This window comes from Accipiter gentilis, chromosome 3 (assembly GCF_929443795.1).
Source record: "Accipiter gentilis chromosome 3, bAccGen1.1, whole genome shotgun sequence".
Lineage (NCBI taxonomy): Eukaryota > Metazoa > Chordata > Aves > Accipitriformes > Accipitridae > Astur > Astur gentilis.
In genome coordinates, this window is record NC_064882.1 from 45,885,867 (window position 1) to 45,902,840 (window position 16,974).

General features: G+C 53.9%; 1 protein-coding gene across 1 annotated transcript in view; it reads right to left on the reverse strand.

The window, feature by feature from the left end:
- Window positions 1-12,427, reverse strand: part of LZTS3 (leucine zipper tumor suppressor family member 3) — a 54,972-nt gene extending 42,545 nt beyond the window's left edge. Inside the window, exon 1 of the mRNA XM_049791483.1 lies at window positions 12,196-12,427. The gene's annotated coding sequence lies outside the window, so the exon portion shown is untranslated. The remainder of the gene's footprint in view (window positions 1-12,195) is intronic.
- Between the last annotated feature and the right edge of the window lie 4,547 nt (window positions 12,428-16,974).

Genomic DNA, 16,974 nt, shown 5'->3' on the forward strand with positions numbered 1-16,974 from the left:
GCCAGCCAACTCCCTTCTCCCTGCAGGACCCCATCCTGTCTTGCTCAGCCCTTCCCACCAAGAGATGTCCCCTCTTCAGCACCCAGATCCTCATGGTCCTAACCCAACCTGCCCAAAGCTCTGTGGTTTGGTCACCGGGGGCCCTCTCCCACCAAGAGAAAGGGGCAGAAGGGTGTACTCACATCTGCTGCCCTACTAGGTCCCACTGGTGTAGAGACCCCCAAGCCACAGCTGCAGCTGGGGTTAAAGGAACTGTTGTCATCGATACTTTGGGAGCCACTTCCTTCCCCTCCCCTCCTCCAGAATAGCTTTTTGTCTTTGGGTTTATTTTCTTTCTTTCATTAAAAAGGTTTGACCCTGATGTGTTTTGAATGGATTCAAACGTGGCTTTGAATGCCTCTTGGGATGTGGCTTTTTTTGGGTAAGAGAGGGAGGAGAGATTTTCATTGTGTTCAACCTTGCAAACCTTTGGTAAGGAAAAACACCACCTTCTCCTACTGCTATTGCTCTCTGCCTGGGTCTGTTTCTCTCTGACAAGTCCCATGTCCTCACCCAACTCCTCCCTTAGATCAAACGAGCCAGCCACCCCCACGCATGCCACTCATCCTTCGCAGAGCTGTTCAACAATAGCTCCACCAGCAAAACTCCTCTGCAGCGGTAAAAATGGGGTATCTGTCTCTGGGCCAGCTCATACCTGGCTGGGTCTGACGCAGTCTCTTTATGAGCTGCCAGGGGTCTTCACCCCTCTGCTGCAGCAAATACAAGTCACCACAAAGTCCCAGCGTGTCCCTTGTGCTGCTGAGACCTCACGGATGGGTCCAGCTGCTTCTTGTGTGTTTGGAGATTCAACTACCAGGTAAATGGTGCAAACCCAGCATCTGCCTTGGTATCCAGCACTGCCTGTTTTCTACCTCTCCCAAGCGCTCAGAATGCGTCAGAGGTGGTTACGGAGGGTAACGAGAGCCTCAGGTGATGCCGACACGCAAACCTGGCTGCAGAGATGGGTTGCATCTGCTGCAACCGTAATGCTTGGCCGTGGGACTCCCTGTGGACCCCTCTGTGATTTCAGAGGAGGACAAGTGACCCACCCAGATGGCAAGGTGACAGCATTCTGCAGCCAGGGTCGCTGGCAGTGACTGATGGCATTACACGTGGTTGAGACCTGTTTATGATGTTTATTCAGCCAGTGGATGCCCAGCTAATAATTTCATCCTCTTAAAATGAAGAATAAAAGGTCTAGCTAACAAACTGGCCTTTTGGCAGCACTGGCAGAGAGCCAAAGGGTCTTGGAGATCCCAGTTTCGTCTGGGCTGTCTTTTCTCCATCCAAAATACAGAAGAATGAACATTGGCTACCAGGACAAGAGCTTGGTGGTATTTTGGCTCAAGAAAGTTGTGGCATTTACTCTGCAATTCAGTTTGCAATGAATGAATCCCCTTCCCACACACTGGCCATATCAGATCTCTGCTGGAGGTTCATGGACAACAGGGAGGAAGCAGCTTTTGATTTGATTTTGCAAAATGAAGAGCAGTGAAATAACTGAGCTGCAGCAGCGTTCCCTGTCCCCAAGCTGGAGATCAGAAAATTGTTGATAACAACATAGAAAAGGCAGAAACGCTCAATAATTTCTCTTCTGGCTTTGGCAAAAGCAGGCTGATGTTCTCATATTGCACAGGGGCAACAAAGTGCTTTCTAGTCCATTAGTAACCTAGGAAGATACTAAATGGCATGGCCTAGGGATAAACATTTTTAAACAGCAGGCTTAGACTAATTTGCTCCCCAGAGTCCCCTAGAAGCAGGGTGAGGAGTGGTGTGGCCTGCTGCTCATCCTCTCTAAAAAGTCCTGGGATTTCTCTCTGATCCCAGAAGACCGGAAAGATGATAATTGCAGGGCAATATTGAAGAAAAGGGGAAAGAAGAAGAGCTGGAGTGATGCGGCTTAGCCCGGCAGAAAGTGATGCAGGACTGGAGGGATGGAGCGTGGGAAGCTGTCAATATAAATAGATGGCTCATGCAAAATAGGACTTTGCAGATTTGTTCAACTTCATCTGGGGCAAATTATATTAGATGACCCAGGCAGCTTCACAGATGGAAATATGCTCGTGTGAGGTGCTTTGGTTTGGAATGACGTGGTTATTCTGGTTAAAAAATGAGTATGAGTTATCATGAAAGTGTATGATGGGGAGTGGTGAAGTGATGGATATTGACTGGATGCCAAGGGGGTTGGGACAGGGTTGTTTCTATCTGGGCTCCATGGAGGTCCTCCCAGTCTCCATCCTCCCTGTGCAGCTGGTGCTTAGAGAAAAAAGGACTAAGAAGAGGAAAAACTCAATGATCGTTCCCCATATCTCCCCTGCCATATTTCATTTCAGGAATACATCACACCCAAGGTTGTCTTTGGACCCCCCAAAGCGTTTGATGCCATCAGAGGGCACTCACTCTCCATGACACTGCCTGGTCCTTCTTCATTCAACCTACTCGTGTTTTGTCCTCCCTGGCAGTGAATTTTGCAAGGCAATTATGCCCTCCGAGAAAAACTACCTCCTTTGGTTTATCTTTAGCCCAATATTTGAGTGATCTCCAGTTGCATTTTGAGGAAGAGCAAAGAGTCACATCCACTCATCACTTCATGCCACAGACAGGCACTTTAATCCATTTTAGGCTCTCTAGTAGCTAGTCTGAATATGCTTGAAGTTTTGGTGCCTCTCAGGCACTCTGGGAATTAAAAATCACTGTACTAGGCTTTGGTTCCCCTCGTGTGACTCCTCTGCATCTCTACAAGTCACAGGGATACCTGGAAGAGGTGGCCCTGGAGCAGAAGCCATCTCACTGCTGGGATTCCCACCTCTTACGTGGGACACGCCAGCCACTGCCAACCCCAGAGGAGGCAGAATCTCCCCGGGGTAATTCATGCCAAGTACTGCAATCAGCTAATTAGCAAACAAGATCGATTCAAATGAAGTTAACAGTGTCAACAGCTATTATGCAAGCTTGCCTGTGCTGGAGTTAAGCCATCCTGGGAGGATCTGTGAGAGCCGTAGTGGTCAAAAAGCCCTCGCGGATGGGAAATGGGAAGAGGTAAAGGGGATGCAGCGGGTAACAGTGAAGCTAAGGGGGGAAAAAAACATCGCCGAGAAAAATTAAGGAGGAAGAGCGTCAAGACTGGAAAGCAATCCATGTAATTGCTTGCAAATAGGAAGGGGATGACAGGGATGATGCCCACCAGCCAGCCAGGTTGGGATGAGAGGGAGAAGTCAGCTCTTCACGGGGGAAAAATCCGGGCTCCTCTGTAGGGACCCCCCCAAAAAGGAGGGAAGCAGGGGGGAATTCTCCCCTCCCTGGCAATGCCAGGGTCAAACAGCCTGGGAACAGCTCTCTCCTCCCCGGCCACAGGCACGGTGCAGTCAGAGGGCAGGAGGTAACACTCATCCACATCCTCAACCCGGACGAGAACCAGGTGTGCAATTAAAAATGATTGCCAGTTTTGGAACTGAGTTGCCAGGCTGGGCTTGCTTGGGATGCAACGACCTCCTGACGGGAGTTAGAGCCAGGCTTGCTCCGTTTCTGTCTGTAAGCATCTCCTTTGGGAAATGCAAGCCTGAAACTGGATGGGGCTATCAGGGTGGGACGCGGAGCTCTGGGACCAGCTCCAATCCGGAGCCAGAGGCCAGCGTAAAGCCTGTAGAGGCATCGGCTAATCCTCCCTTAAGCCTGCTGTGATGGATTTAAAGGGTGTTTGTGTCGCTCGCCCCCGGGATCAAGATCCTTAGAGGATAAGTGTCCGAAGGAAATGAAGGGATTCTCCTTCCCGCAGCGGCGGGGCATGAAACAGAGACACGGGCCCCACTGGGATGCACTGGGGGGGCTGGTGTTATCTCCTGCACGCTCTCCCTCGGAGGATGCCTGCTGTCATCTTGCGATGGACTTTCGGGCGGGGAGTTTTGCTGCCTGGCTCTGGAGCTGGCAGATGCCCTGGTTTTATCAAGGCAGCTGGCCCGGCGAAACGTTATCCGGCAACTCAAATCTCTGCCTGTCTCTAAAGCCTTGGAGGGGTGAAAAATTGCTTTTCACCCCCGTGTCATGGGTGGAGAACTGAAGCAAAAGGATTTCACCCAGGTCCTGTCCTGCCCGGAGCTGGGGCTGGGGCTATAACCACCAGGCTGTCCTGTCTGTCCTCGACTTCTCTGCTCATTCACATGATGGGAACCATCGCAGGTAAAGCCGTTAACACACTTCTGCTTCTTTGCTGCCCAAGGAGGAGGGGAAAAGACATCAACAGATTGATGGGAGAGTTCATTAAAGAAGGAACAATTAAATTTTCCAGCTTTGAGGAAAAACCTCTGGGTGGTTGATGCATCCGCACAACCAGATGCTGTGATATCTGTGCAGGCTTTGCGGGTATTTGGCATGGGGAGGCTGCTCAGGGATAGCTCGGGTGACTTGTAGGACTTGTTTTTAAAATAAACAGAACCCTTTTATTGCCTGAAACCCCACACCCCCAACAGGAGGAAATGTATTTAACCAAGAAATGCTACCATTAATCACCTCTGGAGCTTGAGACTTTGCTCACGCCTTGGCTGAGGGACCTCTTCCCAAAGCCACGTACCCACCTCCCGTGATGCTGGGCACAACCCAACCCTGCTTGGAGCAGGAGCGGGTCCTCTGCCACCGGGCTGGCTGGTCCTACTTGCCCAGCACGTCGCAACAAGTGGGAAATAATCCCTCCTTTCTTTTCCGGCTATCAGGAATGCACCACACCTGGTGCCCCTCGGGGAGTGTTTGCAGTCCTGGCGGGCGCCTGGACTGGATTGTTTGCCCAGGGATTATTATTTTTTTTTTAATATTAAAAGCTAATTTGGGCCCCTGAGAGCGTGGAGGGGAAGACAAAGCCCTTGGCTGGCACTGAGGAATGTGGGTTGGTTTGGCCGGTCCTGGCTGTGTTGCACAGCCCTCCTGAGCTGCAGATCACAGGTGAGATGAGTTTGTTTGGGCTCTGCTGGAAAACAGAGTGGTCGTTGCCTGCGGGGGCTTACCTGCCCCAAACACGTGCAGGTTGCACATTCACTGCTTTAGCTACAAGATCAAGTTTCAAAATAACTCATCGGAGTCCCCAGTTTAGTTCCCACTCGGTACAATTCCTTACCATCGCTTCCCTGGGCTTGGGGGGCTGCAGCTCAGTCCAGCAGAGGGAAACTGAGGTCTGCAGGGTTAAGGAACATGCTAAAGTCCACACGAAATGCCAGTAGCAGAGCACAAAACAGAGAACAAACTTTCCACTTGCTTAACACCACTAAACCCACTCCTGGCTGTTGGGGACATCCTGATCCCCAAAGAAATCAACCCCTGGGGTCTGTAAATGCAACTGCAAGTGCATTCCAGCTTGGAAAACCACCGGGAGGGAGGAAGAGTGTAGCAGCCGGGAGGAAGAGCGCAGCAGCCCACAGATCGAAGGAAAGAGGAGAGCAAAATCCTGCTGCGCAATGGCTGGCCAGGGACCAGCTCGGCAGCAGTGATTTATTATTTACATTACAGGAGGAGCTGGAAGCCGTGGAGAACATCAGGGTCTCCCTGAGACTGGCACGAGAGCCGTGCTTTATGGGCTGTATTCGGCTTGCTCCCGGAGATGGGTATTTATGCCCTTGCTGAGCTGAAACCGGGTGGAGCTGTGACTTCTCCTAGAGGCTTTTTGAGAAATGTATTTATCTGAGGAGAGAAAAATTTGAGCCAAGCACAGGTCCTGGTCATTCCCAGAGCCCCCCTGCCCTGGGCAGGGAGAGCAGGACCACCGTGCGTGGGGCAGGAGAGCCGTGGGAGCTGCTCTGGGCAGGGCAGGGGGATGTGGGGGTGCAGCTTTGCCCATCTCAGCCCAGCAGCCCTGATGGTTTTGGGGATGTTTTCATCCTCTCCTTTCTGTCTCGGCCTCTCTGAGCCACCCTGAGGAGCCATCCCAGCTACCTCCCATTACAGAGACAGCCCTCCCTGCCTTTCCACCCCGCAGCTTGGAGTAATCACCCCAGGTGGACAACAGCAGGGCAAGATACATGGTCAGGCCAAAACAAACACCAACATGTCCCTGTCCCCCGTCCCCCATCGCCCTGCAATTCCTTGCATCCCTTGATGCAGAAGACCCCACTGCAGGGAAATGTCTGAGGTGGGATGGCCGGTCCTCCCATCCCCAACATCTCAGGTGGGATGGCTCGGCTGTTACTCCAAGTGCTTGCGAAGGGCAGAGCGGAGGATGTAATGAAGGCAACGGTCCATGGGGAGTGGAACGAGCTTGTACTAGATCAACTGATATAATTAGAAAGCAGGGACAAGGAGATGAGCTCCTGTGCCCGAAAGCTGGTCTGTTTTTTCCAGCTCCAGCAGCTGGGCTAATAAAAGCTCTGACCTCCCCTTGTGCATCATCTCCAGCACATTTCTGCAGGGTACTGCGAAGGCCGTGAGCTCAGGGACAAGCTCCCATCCTTCAATGTTTCCAGCGATGGGGCATCTACAACCTCTCTGGGCAACATCCACCACCATCACTTTGGCCAGTGCCTCTTGCCCCCCTTACCCTGGGCCCGCCACGAATGGGCAGTGTTAGTCCTTCCCAAAACCCACGCAGCTGGGGATGCTCACCCAGTTGACTTTGCCTACCAGTTTCATGCCAAGGTTGTCTCTCTTCATGCTTTGGTTCAGGCAAGAACCCCAAAATGCCCTCCAAATGACAACCCTCTTGCAAGACCCTCAGGCTATGTTCTCTGGCGATGGTGGGCAGGAGCTGGTGGATTTGCACGGGAACATCTCCACCAAATCCCAACTGCGCAAACCACGGCTTCCCCGTGGAAGGAGGAACTGACTGAGAGATCTCCGTTCATCTGCAAACCCACCTTGTCTCCTCTGCAGCACTTACTTCCCTAATAACTCCCCAAAACTTGCAAACTGGCCTCACAGCAAGGATTTAGCAGGATTTAGGGCCAGGAAAACAGGAAAATCCTGGCCATCTGGAGAGTGCAGACCATGACCGGGCAGACTGGGACAAGCAATGTTCCTGCTGGATTTATGGGACATAGCCACCCGGTTTGGAAAGGAAGAGGTCCAATGTTCCCTGCTGCTTGGCCTTGGGGCTGGAGGAAAGGAAATATGGAGAAACACTGAGCGATATAAGGTCTACAAAAAGATAATGTTGAAAACCTGTGCCTATACGGAAGAGCAGTCCTATAGGTATAGAGGAGAGGCGCATCGATGCAGGATGAAACCCAACCGAGTGCACTAGGCTTGCTTTCACCTCCCCTGCAAAATAAACACCCCATCCCATCCTCCTTCCCGATTTGTCCCCGGCAGACACGGATCTGGTGGGCATTGCCCTGCTTGCGGAGCTCCCCAGCAGGGAACCGATTTCCCCCCAGGATTCACTAGGTGCTGGACACACGGTCAGAAACTGCTTATCCCAGGTTTTTTTCCTGGCTTGGATCATTATTATTGTTACTGGTGCTGGGCTTCCAGAGGAAAACATGTCTTTGGGCCACATACCAAGGGATTTGGTTAATTCGTCACCCGCAGACGCACATATATTTACTTAAAAGCGCCTCTTGTTATGTTACTTGGCAACTTCTGAGCCTGTGTATTTCTCCAGCTGATAAATATTTGTGAGGTTGGTTGTGTGAAGAGTGGCATGTGTTAATAATATGATCGTCTTTCTTCTGAGCTTCCTACAAAGAGAACAGGCTCTGTAACATCAGTCTAAACCTGGAGCATCTCGCTGGGCCACGATCTGGATTTGGCCACAAAAGAAAGGGAGGGTTGCTTGTCTCCATACTGGTGTGAGGATGAGGTGTATAGGTTCGTTTTGCGTCGACAAATGCTGGAGTTCAGACTCCAGCAGCACCCACTGGGACCAGTTGAGGACCAAAAGGCTAGAGGTGGCTGTTGGGTGGGTGGTGGGAGCAGGGAGGATGCTAAAGGTCATGCAGGGGCTCCGAAAGCAACCAGAAAAAAATCATGGAGCAAAAGGGAAAGCTCAGATCATTGAATAAATCCCATAACTACGAACTGCTGGAGACTGGGAGAGTTTCTCTGATGTCTGAGATAGCCCAAGCTGCTGTAGGTGTAGCCATCCTGGATTCTTATATGCACAAGAGCTGCCCATGGTCTACGTGCTCCAGTGAGGCTCTGGCCGCTGGAGGCATGTTATCCCATGACTTTCATCCAAAGGAAAACCCAAAATGCTTCCAGCTGCCGTGACTACTCCAAAACTCGATGCACACAGGTAAGAAGGAAGATGCCAGCCATGGCAGCAGTCAACGGGGAGGAGGTGGAAGGCAGAGACCTGGCCACCAGGTCTCATCTTGGGTTGAACTCCAGCAAGGCTCAGACAGAACTTGTCCTTCTGACTCAGGAGCCAGAGAAAACCAGCAGGATCCACATATTCACTGCAAAAACAACTTTGCGAGGAGGAAACTCAGCTAAGATCACAGGGAGCCCGATTTCAAGCCTTGCAGCAATTCCACTGAGATGAAGCAGGAGCTTCTGCAGCTCCTCTGCCAGGTCAAGGGGACTTTCAGCTCCCTCTGCCAGGAGAGCTCTTGGCTCCAGCCAACCCTGGATTATAAGGCATAAGTCATCTCCCTCTTTCCTGAGAGCTGCTTTAACACTTGTGTTTGCTCTCCTTGCTGTTTAAGGAGCTACATGGACCTTCTTGCTCCCCGGAAGGTGAACCTCCTCCTGGCTGCATTCTCCCTGCCTGGTCCACTCCTGTTCTGGGACTACCACTGTGAGGGTCTCAGGAGAGATGTCCTTCTCACCCACCACCTCATCAAGATGTGTTCCTGCAGGAACAGTGGGAAAAGGCAAAAGTCCAGCCCTTGGCTTCCAAAAAATGGGGGGTGTTGGCATGGTCCTTTCCCCCCACGATGGTGCCTGGGGCCACGGGGCAATGGGAGAGCTGAATTTTGGGTGCAACATTCCTCCCTGCCAGGAACTGGCTTATTGCAGGGTCTCAAAGAGCTGGGACCACCACCGCCTCCAGGATGGAGCATCACAGCCTACCTATGGCTCCTGGTGCCACCACGTCCTGTACGAAAAGGGCTCCCAGGCTGCGGGAAGCACAACCAAAGGAGGAATCCAGTGACCCAGCGTGTGGTTTAAAGGCTTTACCCACGGAGAAGAAGCATGGGTGAGCCAGAGGTTCTGGGGAGGGGGGGTCCCTGCCTGCTCCCCCCCAGCCTGTGGGGCAGGGACATCTGGGCTCCTGGATGTGTGCCTCCATTTCACTTTCAGATCCCTCAAATAATAACCGTGTTTGCCAGCTCCTGTGACAAGAATGACTAATGGGGAAAGATCCTCGACGAGGGGAAACAAGAAATCTCCTCACTTCACCCTTTGTTTGCTGAATTTCTCTGACAGCCCCGGGGCATGGCTGGGCTTTCCTTGGTGTGCTCAGTTCCCCTTCATGAGAAAGCAGATTTTAAGCCCTACAACAGCTCCAGCAACACCCTCTTAACTCTTAAGCTTCCCCGTCGGGACATGACATCCTTCAGAAACTTTTTGCAGCCCGGTTTGTCCAGATTCCTGCTCCACGCCGAGTTATCATGCAGCGAGTGCCTCTGACTGCTGATGTAACGTGGTTTTCACAGCGCATTTGGAAACCACCCTCCCCATCTGCCTTTTTTTGAAAGGCAGGGGACTGTCTTTCCTCCTCTGGGGAGGGACGGGCGATCAAGAGTTGCCCTCATTTTGCACCATGACACGGCGATGCCCCTGCGATGGATGCTGCAGTGGGTACCCAGGGCTGATGCTGCAGCCCCCATGGAGGCTGGGGTTCTCCCAGTCCCATCTCTGGAAGGAAAAGCTGCTGCCGCCTCCCAAATATTTAGGCTCCCACAATCAGATATTGGACTTTCAACTGCTTTTCTACCTCCTCCTTTTGGATGTGGGGGCTGGGGATTGGTCCCTTAGGACATCAGCCCAGTGACCCAGCAAAGAAGAGTTCAAGGAGGAGGGAGTCTCGTCCCTATATGGAGCCCGTGCAGCCACACACACCGCCGCACCGCTTTTTAAATGCCCACCCCTGCAGCAGGGAGCCAACGGGGGAAATTTCAGCCCCTCCACACATTCCTCCTCTGCCCCATTGTCATCACAAGGCCAACGCTCCAGGACAACGTGCCTGGTTCCCTTGCGGGAGCCTGGACACCGCAGACGGGGAATCGCACCGCTCTGGCATTTCCACGCCTGTTTTCAGACCATTCGCCTCCCAACCTTTGCAGAAAATAAATTCCCCGGCCAGGCTGAACTTGGATGACAGCATCGCATGCTATATATAGCCACGGCAGATCACTGCTCGAACCGGGGCCACACATAAACAAACCGCACGGTTCCCTGCGTGGAGGGGGGACGGGCGAACAAACCGCACGTGATGGAGGAGCCTCCCACCCCCGGCTGCTTGAGACCAGGGGGTGCTTTTTGATCCTACACCCTCTTTTAATGCCAGCATCTCCCTCGAGGGCTCAGCTGCTGGCGTAATCCACTGCCCGAGCGGGTTTGTGGATGAAGGATGTGCTGGAGGGTGTTGAAAGCAAAGCACGGAAGAGCTAAGGGACTTGCCAAAGGTTATCCCGCGGGGCAAGTGGCATCCCCTGGCTTGAATTACACCCTCTGACTCCCAGCTTGAAATAAAGAAGCTGTTGGCATCACCCCTCTCGTGTACTGCGATGTGGGGCAGAAAATACCAGCGCAGCCCCACTACAACATCTGCCCACCCCTCCACGTCTCTCTGCAGCCCTCCCGCTTGGCATCTGCCTGCTCCTCTCCCTGCCCGACCCTCTGCCGTGGTGCACGGAGCTGCACGGGGCGCAGGACAGAGGGAAGAGGGTGTCGATGTGCAGGGGGTACCCACGCCTGGCTCGGCTTGCGGGCCTCGTCCTCCTTCCCCAGCTCCCCACGCGCGTGGGGAAGAGGCAAGGGATGCTCAGGAGGCTGTGGAGCGTCCAAGAGCCCGACGCTTTCCTCCGGAGCAGAGGGACCGGTTGGCCTGGGGGGGAAGCTCGTAGCCACAGGTCCCCAGGCTCTCGTCTCGGCTCTGAGGAGTGGATGGGGGTGGCAAAAGGGGTCCCTGCGCTCCCCTCCGGGCACACCCGCATCCCTGGATGAGGCTCTCTGCTGCAGTGCAGCAGCTCCAGCCCCGCTCTTTCCCGGGGAGCTGGCAAAGGGGATGCCTGCCTTCATCCTTCCTTCATCACCATACCCTCTCCGGCTGTTCCAAACCCAGCTGCGGGGCCGGCAAGCAGGACGAGCCATGGGGATGAGCGACAACTCGCTCCTCTCCTGCGTGAGGATGGAGCCCGTGGGCACCCCGGGGAGCAGAGGGCGATGGGGTGGGTTTGCACCCACAGCGTGCACCCATGGCTTGGGGGTTCCAACGGGTTGGGGGGGGGGGGGGGAGGGCAACACACGATGCCCACATCCTTGCAAAGCCAGGGAGGCATCGGTGTTTCCTTGGGTGAAGTCCCAAGCGGGGAGCCCCATGTCGTGACGTCCCCCCATGTCCTCCCTCCCTCCTTCCCCGCCGCTGCTGGGCGAGGGCCACCCAGTACCGAGGCAGATGACATAATTCCCAGCAACTGCACGTTAATCACTCGGCCGCCAGCAACCTCCTTTGCTTGAATCCCACCCCCCATCCCCAGCCACCGCTCCCCTCCCTGACATCACCGCAAAAGAAATAAAGAAATAAATAAAAGAAGCTGAGGAAGGGGTGGAGGGGGGGAAATAACCTGATCCTGCTGGGCACTGGCAAACAGGTCTGCTCCCCCCCACACACACCACCACCACCACCACCCCCTCCCCTTCCCCACCTTGCACTCTATTTTTGGGTGCTGTCATATCCAAATGGCCCCGCGGGGCCAAATCCAGGCAGCTGCGACTTTAGGCACAAACAAGCCTTCCTCCCCCCTACCTCCCCAGAAATCGGTGCTGGCAGCCCATCCTCCACCCCCAACCCCTTCCCCAAAATCTTCTCCCCCACCCCCCCCCCTACTCCCCCATCCCCAAATTATCTCTGGGTGGGTGATTCAGGCGAGCGAAGCTCCAGCATCAAGTCGTCCCCCCCACCCCACCCCGCTTTTCTCCCACCCTCCAGGGACCCCCCTCCTTGTCCCCCGTCCCCCGTCCCCCCCCTCCCAGTCCCTCTTCCCAGTTCCTTCCCACCCTGAGCCTTACTCTTGGCAGGGATGCTGGGGAGTGTGTGTGTGGGGGGTTCTGGCCGGTCCCCGGCGCGATGGGCAGCGATGGGAAGCGTTGGGTAGACTGGGACCAGCTTGGGAATCACACGGCGTTGATTGCGCAGCCGGGTGGCCGCTCCCGTCCGAGGGGTCTCATCTCATTTTGTCCCTGTGTCACCACCACCACGACACACAAACACACGAACACACACACACACACACACACACTCTCACTCACTCGCAGCCACGTTTCCCCCCCCTTCTTGCGGCAAAACGGCGGCCAACCCCAACCCCACCCCCTGTCAAAGCAGCAGCCTAACAGCGAGGAAGGGAAGGATGGAGGGAGGATCTGCTCGCCTTCCCTTTAACTCTTCCCTCCCCAACCCCCCCCCCCCCCACTCCCCCCCCCCCCTCCCCAGGACTGAGCTTTGCTGGCTGGGGATGGTGGGATGCTTCATGGATACCCCCAGGGATAAGGGATGTCCCTGGTTGGGGATAGTGGGATGCTTCATGGATACCCCCAGGGATATTTGGGGGGGACGACGACGACTTGGTTCTGTCCCCCCACACCTCTCCGTGCCCCGTAAACAAGAGTGTGTGTCCCCCCAATACAGCTTAGCCCCCCGTATTATCCCACGCAGTGGGTCAGGGGAGGTGTGGGGTTTCTTGGGGCCACGGCTGGTGTTTGGGGGGGGGGGCACAGGCAGCCCCACGGCGTGTGGCTGGGGGTGGGAGCTATGTCTGTCTGCTTGTGTCCAACTTGAGACCGTGAAAAAAACACGTTTTGGCCCTTGGCTCCCCACCACCTCCAGTTCAGGCACAGCCTGAACCCCCGGGGTCCTCCAGTGGGGCTGGGAATGGGAAATAAAGTCGATGTGGAAGATGAAAGCTTCTCTTCCCACCCCACAGAGAGATCAAGGATCTGAGCTAACCGAAGGAGCAAACTCCCCAAACCCCCTCTTACACAGATTAGCTAGAAAAGGGACATGCAAATGGCATGCAGATTTGGCCAAGGACTCAAACCAAAGGCAAGGCAGCTCCTGACATTGGTGTTGCGTGGAGTTGCCTTCTCCAAGGAGAAACGAGAGTTGCCGGAGGAAAAAGGGAAAATAAAAGGCTCACGGTGCTATCCATGGAGAGGAGCTCCCACTCATGGAGAGGTCGGTGGCTTCACCCTGGTGCTGGGGTTGCTGCAGGAGGGTTAGGTCCAGCAACACACACTGTCAAGCTCCAGTTCTCTCCTTGGCCCCTTCCATGGATGTGCGGTGGTTACACTACTCCTGCTCGCCTGTCGAGAGGGGGAGAAGAGGCAGGAGTTGCCGCCACATATTTCTGCTGCTTTCCCGTGAAATGGCAGGTCAGGTAATTAATTATTCCTGCTAATAACACCAGACAGGCACTTGACTGCTCCCACAGAATTGCAGGCTGTGAGTATCTCTCTGCATAGGTTGTTGCTGGCAGAGCTCCAGAGGCTGTGTGTGATCCTCCTTGGATGGAAAGGGCAACTGAGGCCCTCTGACTTACTTGTAGTCACCTTTGGGGACCAGGATTGGAGCCTGGGATGAAATCGTCTCTCCTGTGAGTGGGACTCTGCTGCTTCCCACCAGCACTGCCAAGCAATGGAGCAGTGCAGATCCTGCACGGAGAACTGGGTGGTCCCTCTGGCTGTTAAATCTGGCAGGGGGCTGGCGATAGGGGTTGGAGAAGGTCAAGTCAGACGTGTCTGCTGGGACCGCCACACCAGAAATGAAGACGTGCCCAGGACCCGGCAGGATTACCCCTGTCCATGCAATGCAGCCCCTTGCTCAAAGGCAGCCTGGTCTCCTCTGAGCAGGGTGGTGCAGCCTCTTTCAGGGGACGTGCGAGGGTATGGGGTGTCTCACACGTGAGCTGCCCACGCTGCTGCCAGCCTCAGATGAACCCGTCCCCCATCATCACCTGGCCACACGCCTCCAGGATTGAGCACCAACACTGAGACAGATGGACCCAAGGGGAGATGGGCTCCAGCTCTCCTCTCCGACCCTCTGTGGGGCACTGGGGTGCTCCCTGACACCCTGAGGGGATAGGAGAGGATGAAGAGGGAATCCTCATGTGTGCCCCCACTTAAAGACAGGATATGCCTAGGCTGGGGCAAGGCTAGTTTTGTAGCTGAGAGGATGCTCCGATGATGTTGCAGCTCCACCAGGTCAGCCCAGCATCCTATCCCCAGCAGCAGCTGCACATGGACACCCAAGGAAAAGCAAAACCAGGACAATATTTCCTCCTAACAGTCTCCAACCATGGGTTTCCAGAGGGTCAGCTGTCTACAAAGAACACCCAGGCGAAGCAAGGGCCCGATGGATGTACCCTTGATGGCTGGAGCAGCAGCATTTCCCAGCTCCTCTTCCCCACTGACACGAAGGAGAATTTTTTGCAGGGTCCGGATCTCCACGAGGGCTAAGAGCCCTTCACGAGCTGTATGTGTCCCCACTGAGTCCATCCTCACTGCCAGGCGTTGTCTCCTTCAGCAGGGGTTGAAGCCCAGAGCCTGTAGGACACTTCACATGGTTTGGGTTCCCACAGCACTGTCCTCTCCCATTTCAATTGCTGAGTCTTTTTATAAGGATTATCCTGGGGCTCGTGTTGGGGCAGCAGGTTTTCTGCTCTCCTCTTCTACGCCGCTGTTGATCCCTTTCCAAGAAGTGCTTGGAGATGTCATCATTTTCTACGGCAGGCCAGGATGAGTGCTTTCTCCAGAGGACGTTGCTGTGCCTCTGCTCCTTGTCCTCATCACGGCCCGCTAACATCTCAAGTGGACTTTGTTTTCCTTTATTTGCTGAGTATTTTGTGTGTCTTGATGTGGTTATCATGCTCCAGCCGTCAGATTGTAGCGAGTCCCAGGGAGAAGGTGCCAACTTTAACATATGCCTGAACAGTTCTTTTCAGACATATACAAACTGGAACAATGCCTTGCTGAGAATATGCTTGTTGATGCAATTTGCCAACTGTGGTTTCAGATCTGCTCTTTTCAGCAAGTACCAACTATTTGTAGACAGTGCAAAATCTTGGATAGCCAGGGACTGATGGGGTCTCTGGAAGTCTCTCTCCAGGCATGGAGGAACCAGGAGGGAAGACAACCTAGGGCTGAGTGAAGATCTCCATGAGCATGACAAATAATGTTCAGATAAAACACTTCACCTCCAAGAACCTCTGTCCTTTTTTCCTCTCCTTTAGGAAGTGGCCTTCACTGGACAGTCACTGGTTTCTCTACCACACAGAACCATGAACACGTTCTCACCTTGTGTAAGCAGGACTTTGCTCAACTCCTCACATCTCCTGAGTTCAAACATCCTCCTGTGCCTCCTCCATCAGTGGCGCTCATCATTCAGGTAGGACATCATTGGGACGTGACTCTAGTGCACCTGGACCTAAGGCTGCCCAGCACAGAGCCAACCGGGGTGTCTCTGCTCCAGCATGTCCTCGGAAACAGGACCGACAAACCTCGGCAGGTTGCTGGACTCTCCTTAACTTCTTCCCATGCATTTGCAGACACCATGGCAACGTTTTAAAGAAGGGTTGGAAGATGATAACAAGGTGGGTCTGGGGTTGTGACTAAGGAGATGGGCAAGAGATGTTTTCTCACCAACCATCCATTAGGATGTGGCTCTGCCCTTGCCCACGTGTCTGCCTTCAGCTTGCGAACTCCCAGGGCACGGATCACGTCCTGTTCTTTGCTGATGAAACACTCCGTCAGCTGGTAGCACTGGATGTGGAAATGTCGACGAGTCGGTCCAAGAGCGGGAGGGTCAGCGCTTGAACTGCCTGTTCTCCATGGAGGACTGCCAAAGGCATATGTGTTTAAGACAGCAAATAATCAAGAGACCATTGTTCATAGCAACCTCAGTGGAAATATTTTTGTGTGTGTGTGTATGTGTGTGTGTGTGTGTATGTGCTGGCATCCAATTTGGCAATGGTTACTCAGCACAAGTGGGCGGCCTGTCCCTTTCAGCTGGAGTCTCCTCCTCCTCACAGGGACCCAGAAGACGGATGAAACTAGAACAGATGGTTTGGGGGTGCTCAGAAATACCAATGCCAAGGGCTGTCTCATCACCAGCTACAGCTTCATGGCATGCTGAACATGCTCAAGACCAAAGAGGTCTTTCCAAGTAAGGGGGGGCACAGGAGGCTGCCAGCAACTCTTGGAGATATTGATGGTTTCAGCTTTTGGTTGGATTTTTGAGGAAAAGGAGCAGAAATTAAGATCTTTGGGGTATCGCACAAAGTTTGGGGTTCTGTGTCAAGTCTTCCATCCCTGAGTCCAAGGGAATTTGAAGCACTGATGCTGAAGGGACACTGAGACAGGCCATGCTGGTTTTGCTAGGAAAAAGTCTAGGGCTTTCTCCGAGTAAGAATCCAAGGATGCAAGCCAGAGAGTTGGCCAAGACAGGCATGCTCCAGATTACCCCCCCTGTGAGTGCCACACAAGCTCTGCCACAGTTGTTCAGTGGAGAAACTCCCAGACTCCCATTGAAAGCTTCGCTGCAGCTCTCATCCCCACAGAAGTGAATGGAGAGATTTGTCCTAACCTCCGTACCCTTCCACAGCTCCCGGCATTTCATTTTCTCTGAAGCGACACGCTGCTGCTAGAATCAGCTGAGATGAAACCGAGCTGGCTCCTACACACCTTGGGAGCTTAGGCAGGGTTGCTTCCCACACAGTGTCTTTCACCCAAATTAAACAGCTTTCAGCTGAGCTCTGCCATCCATCATGCCAACCCCGCAGGCAGAGCTCAGTTTTG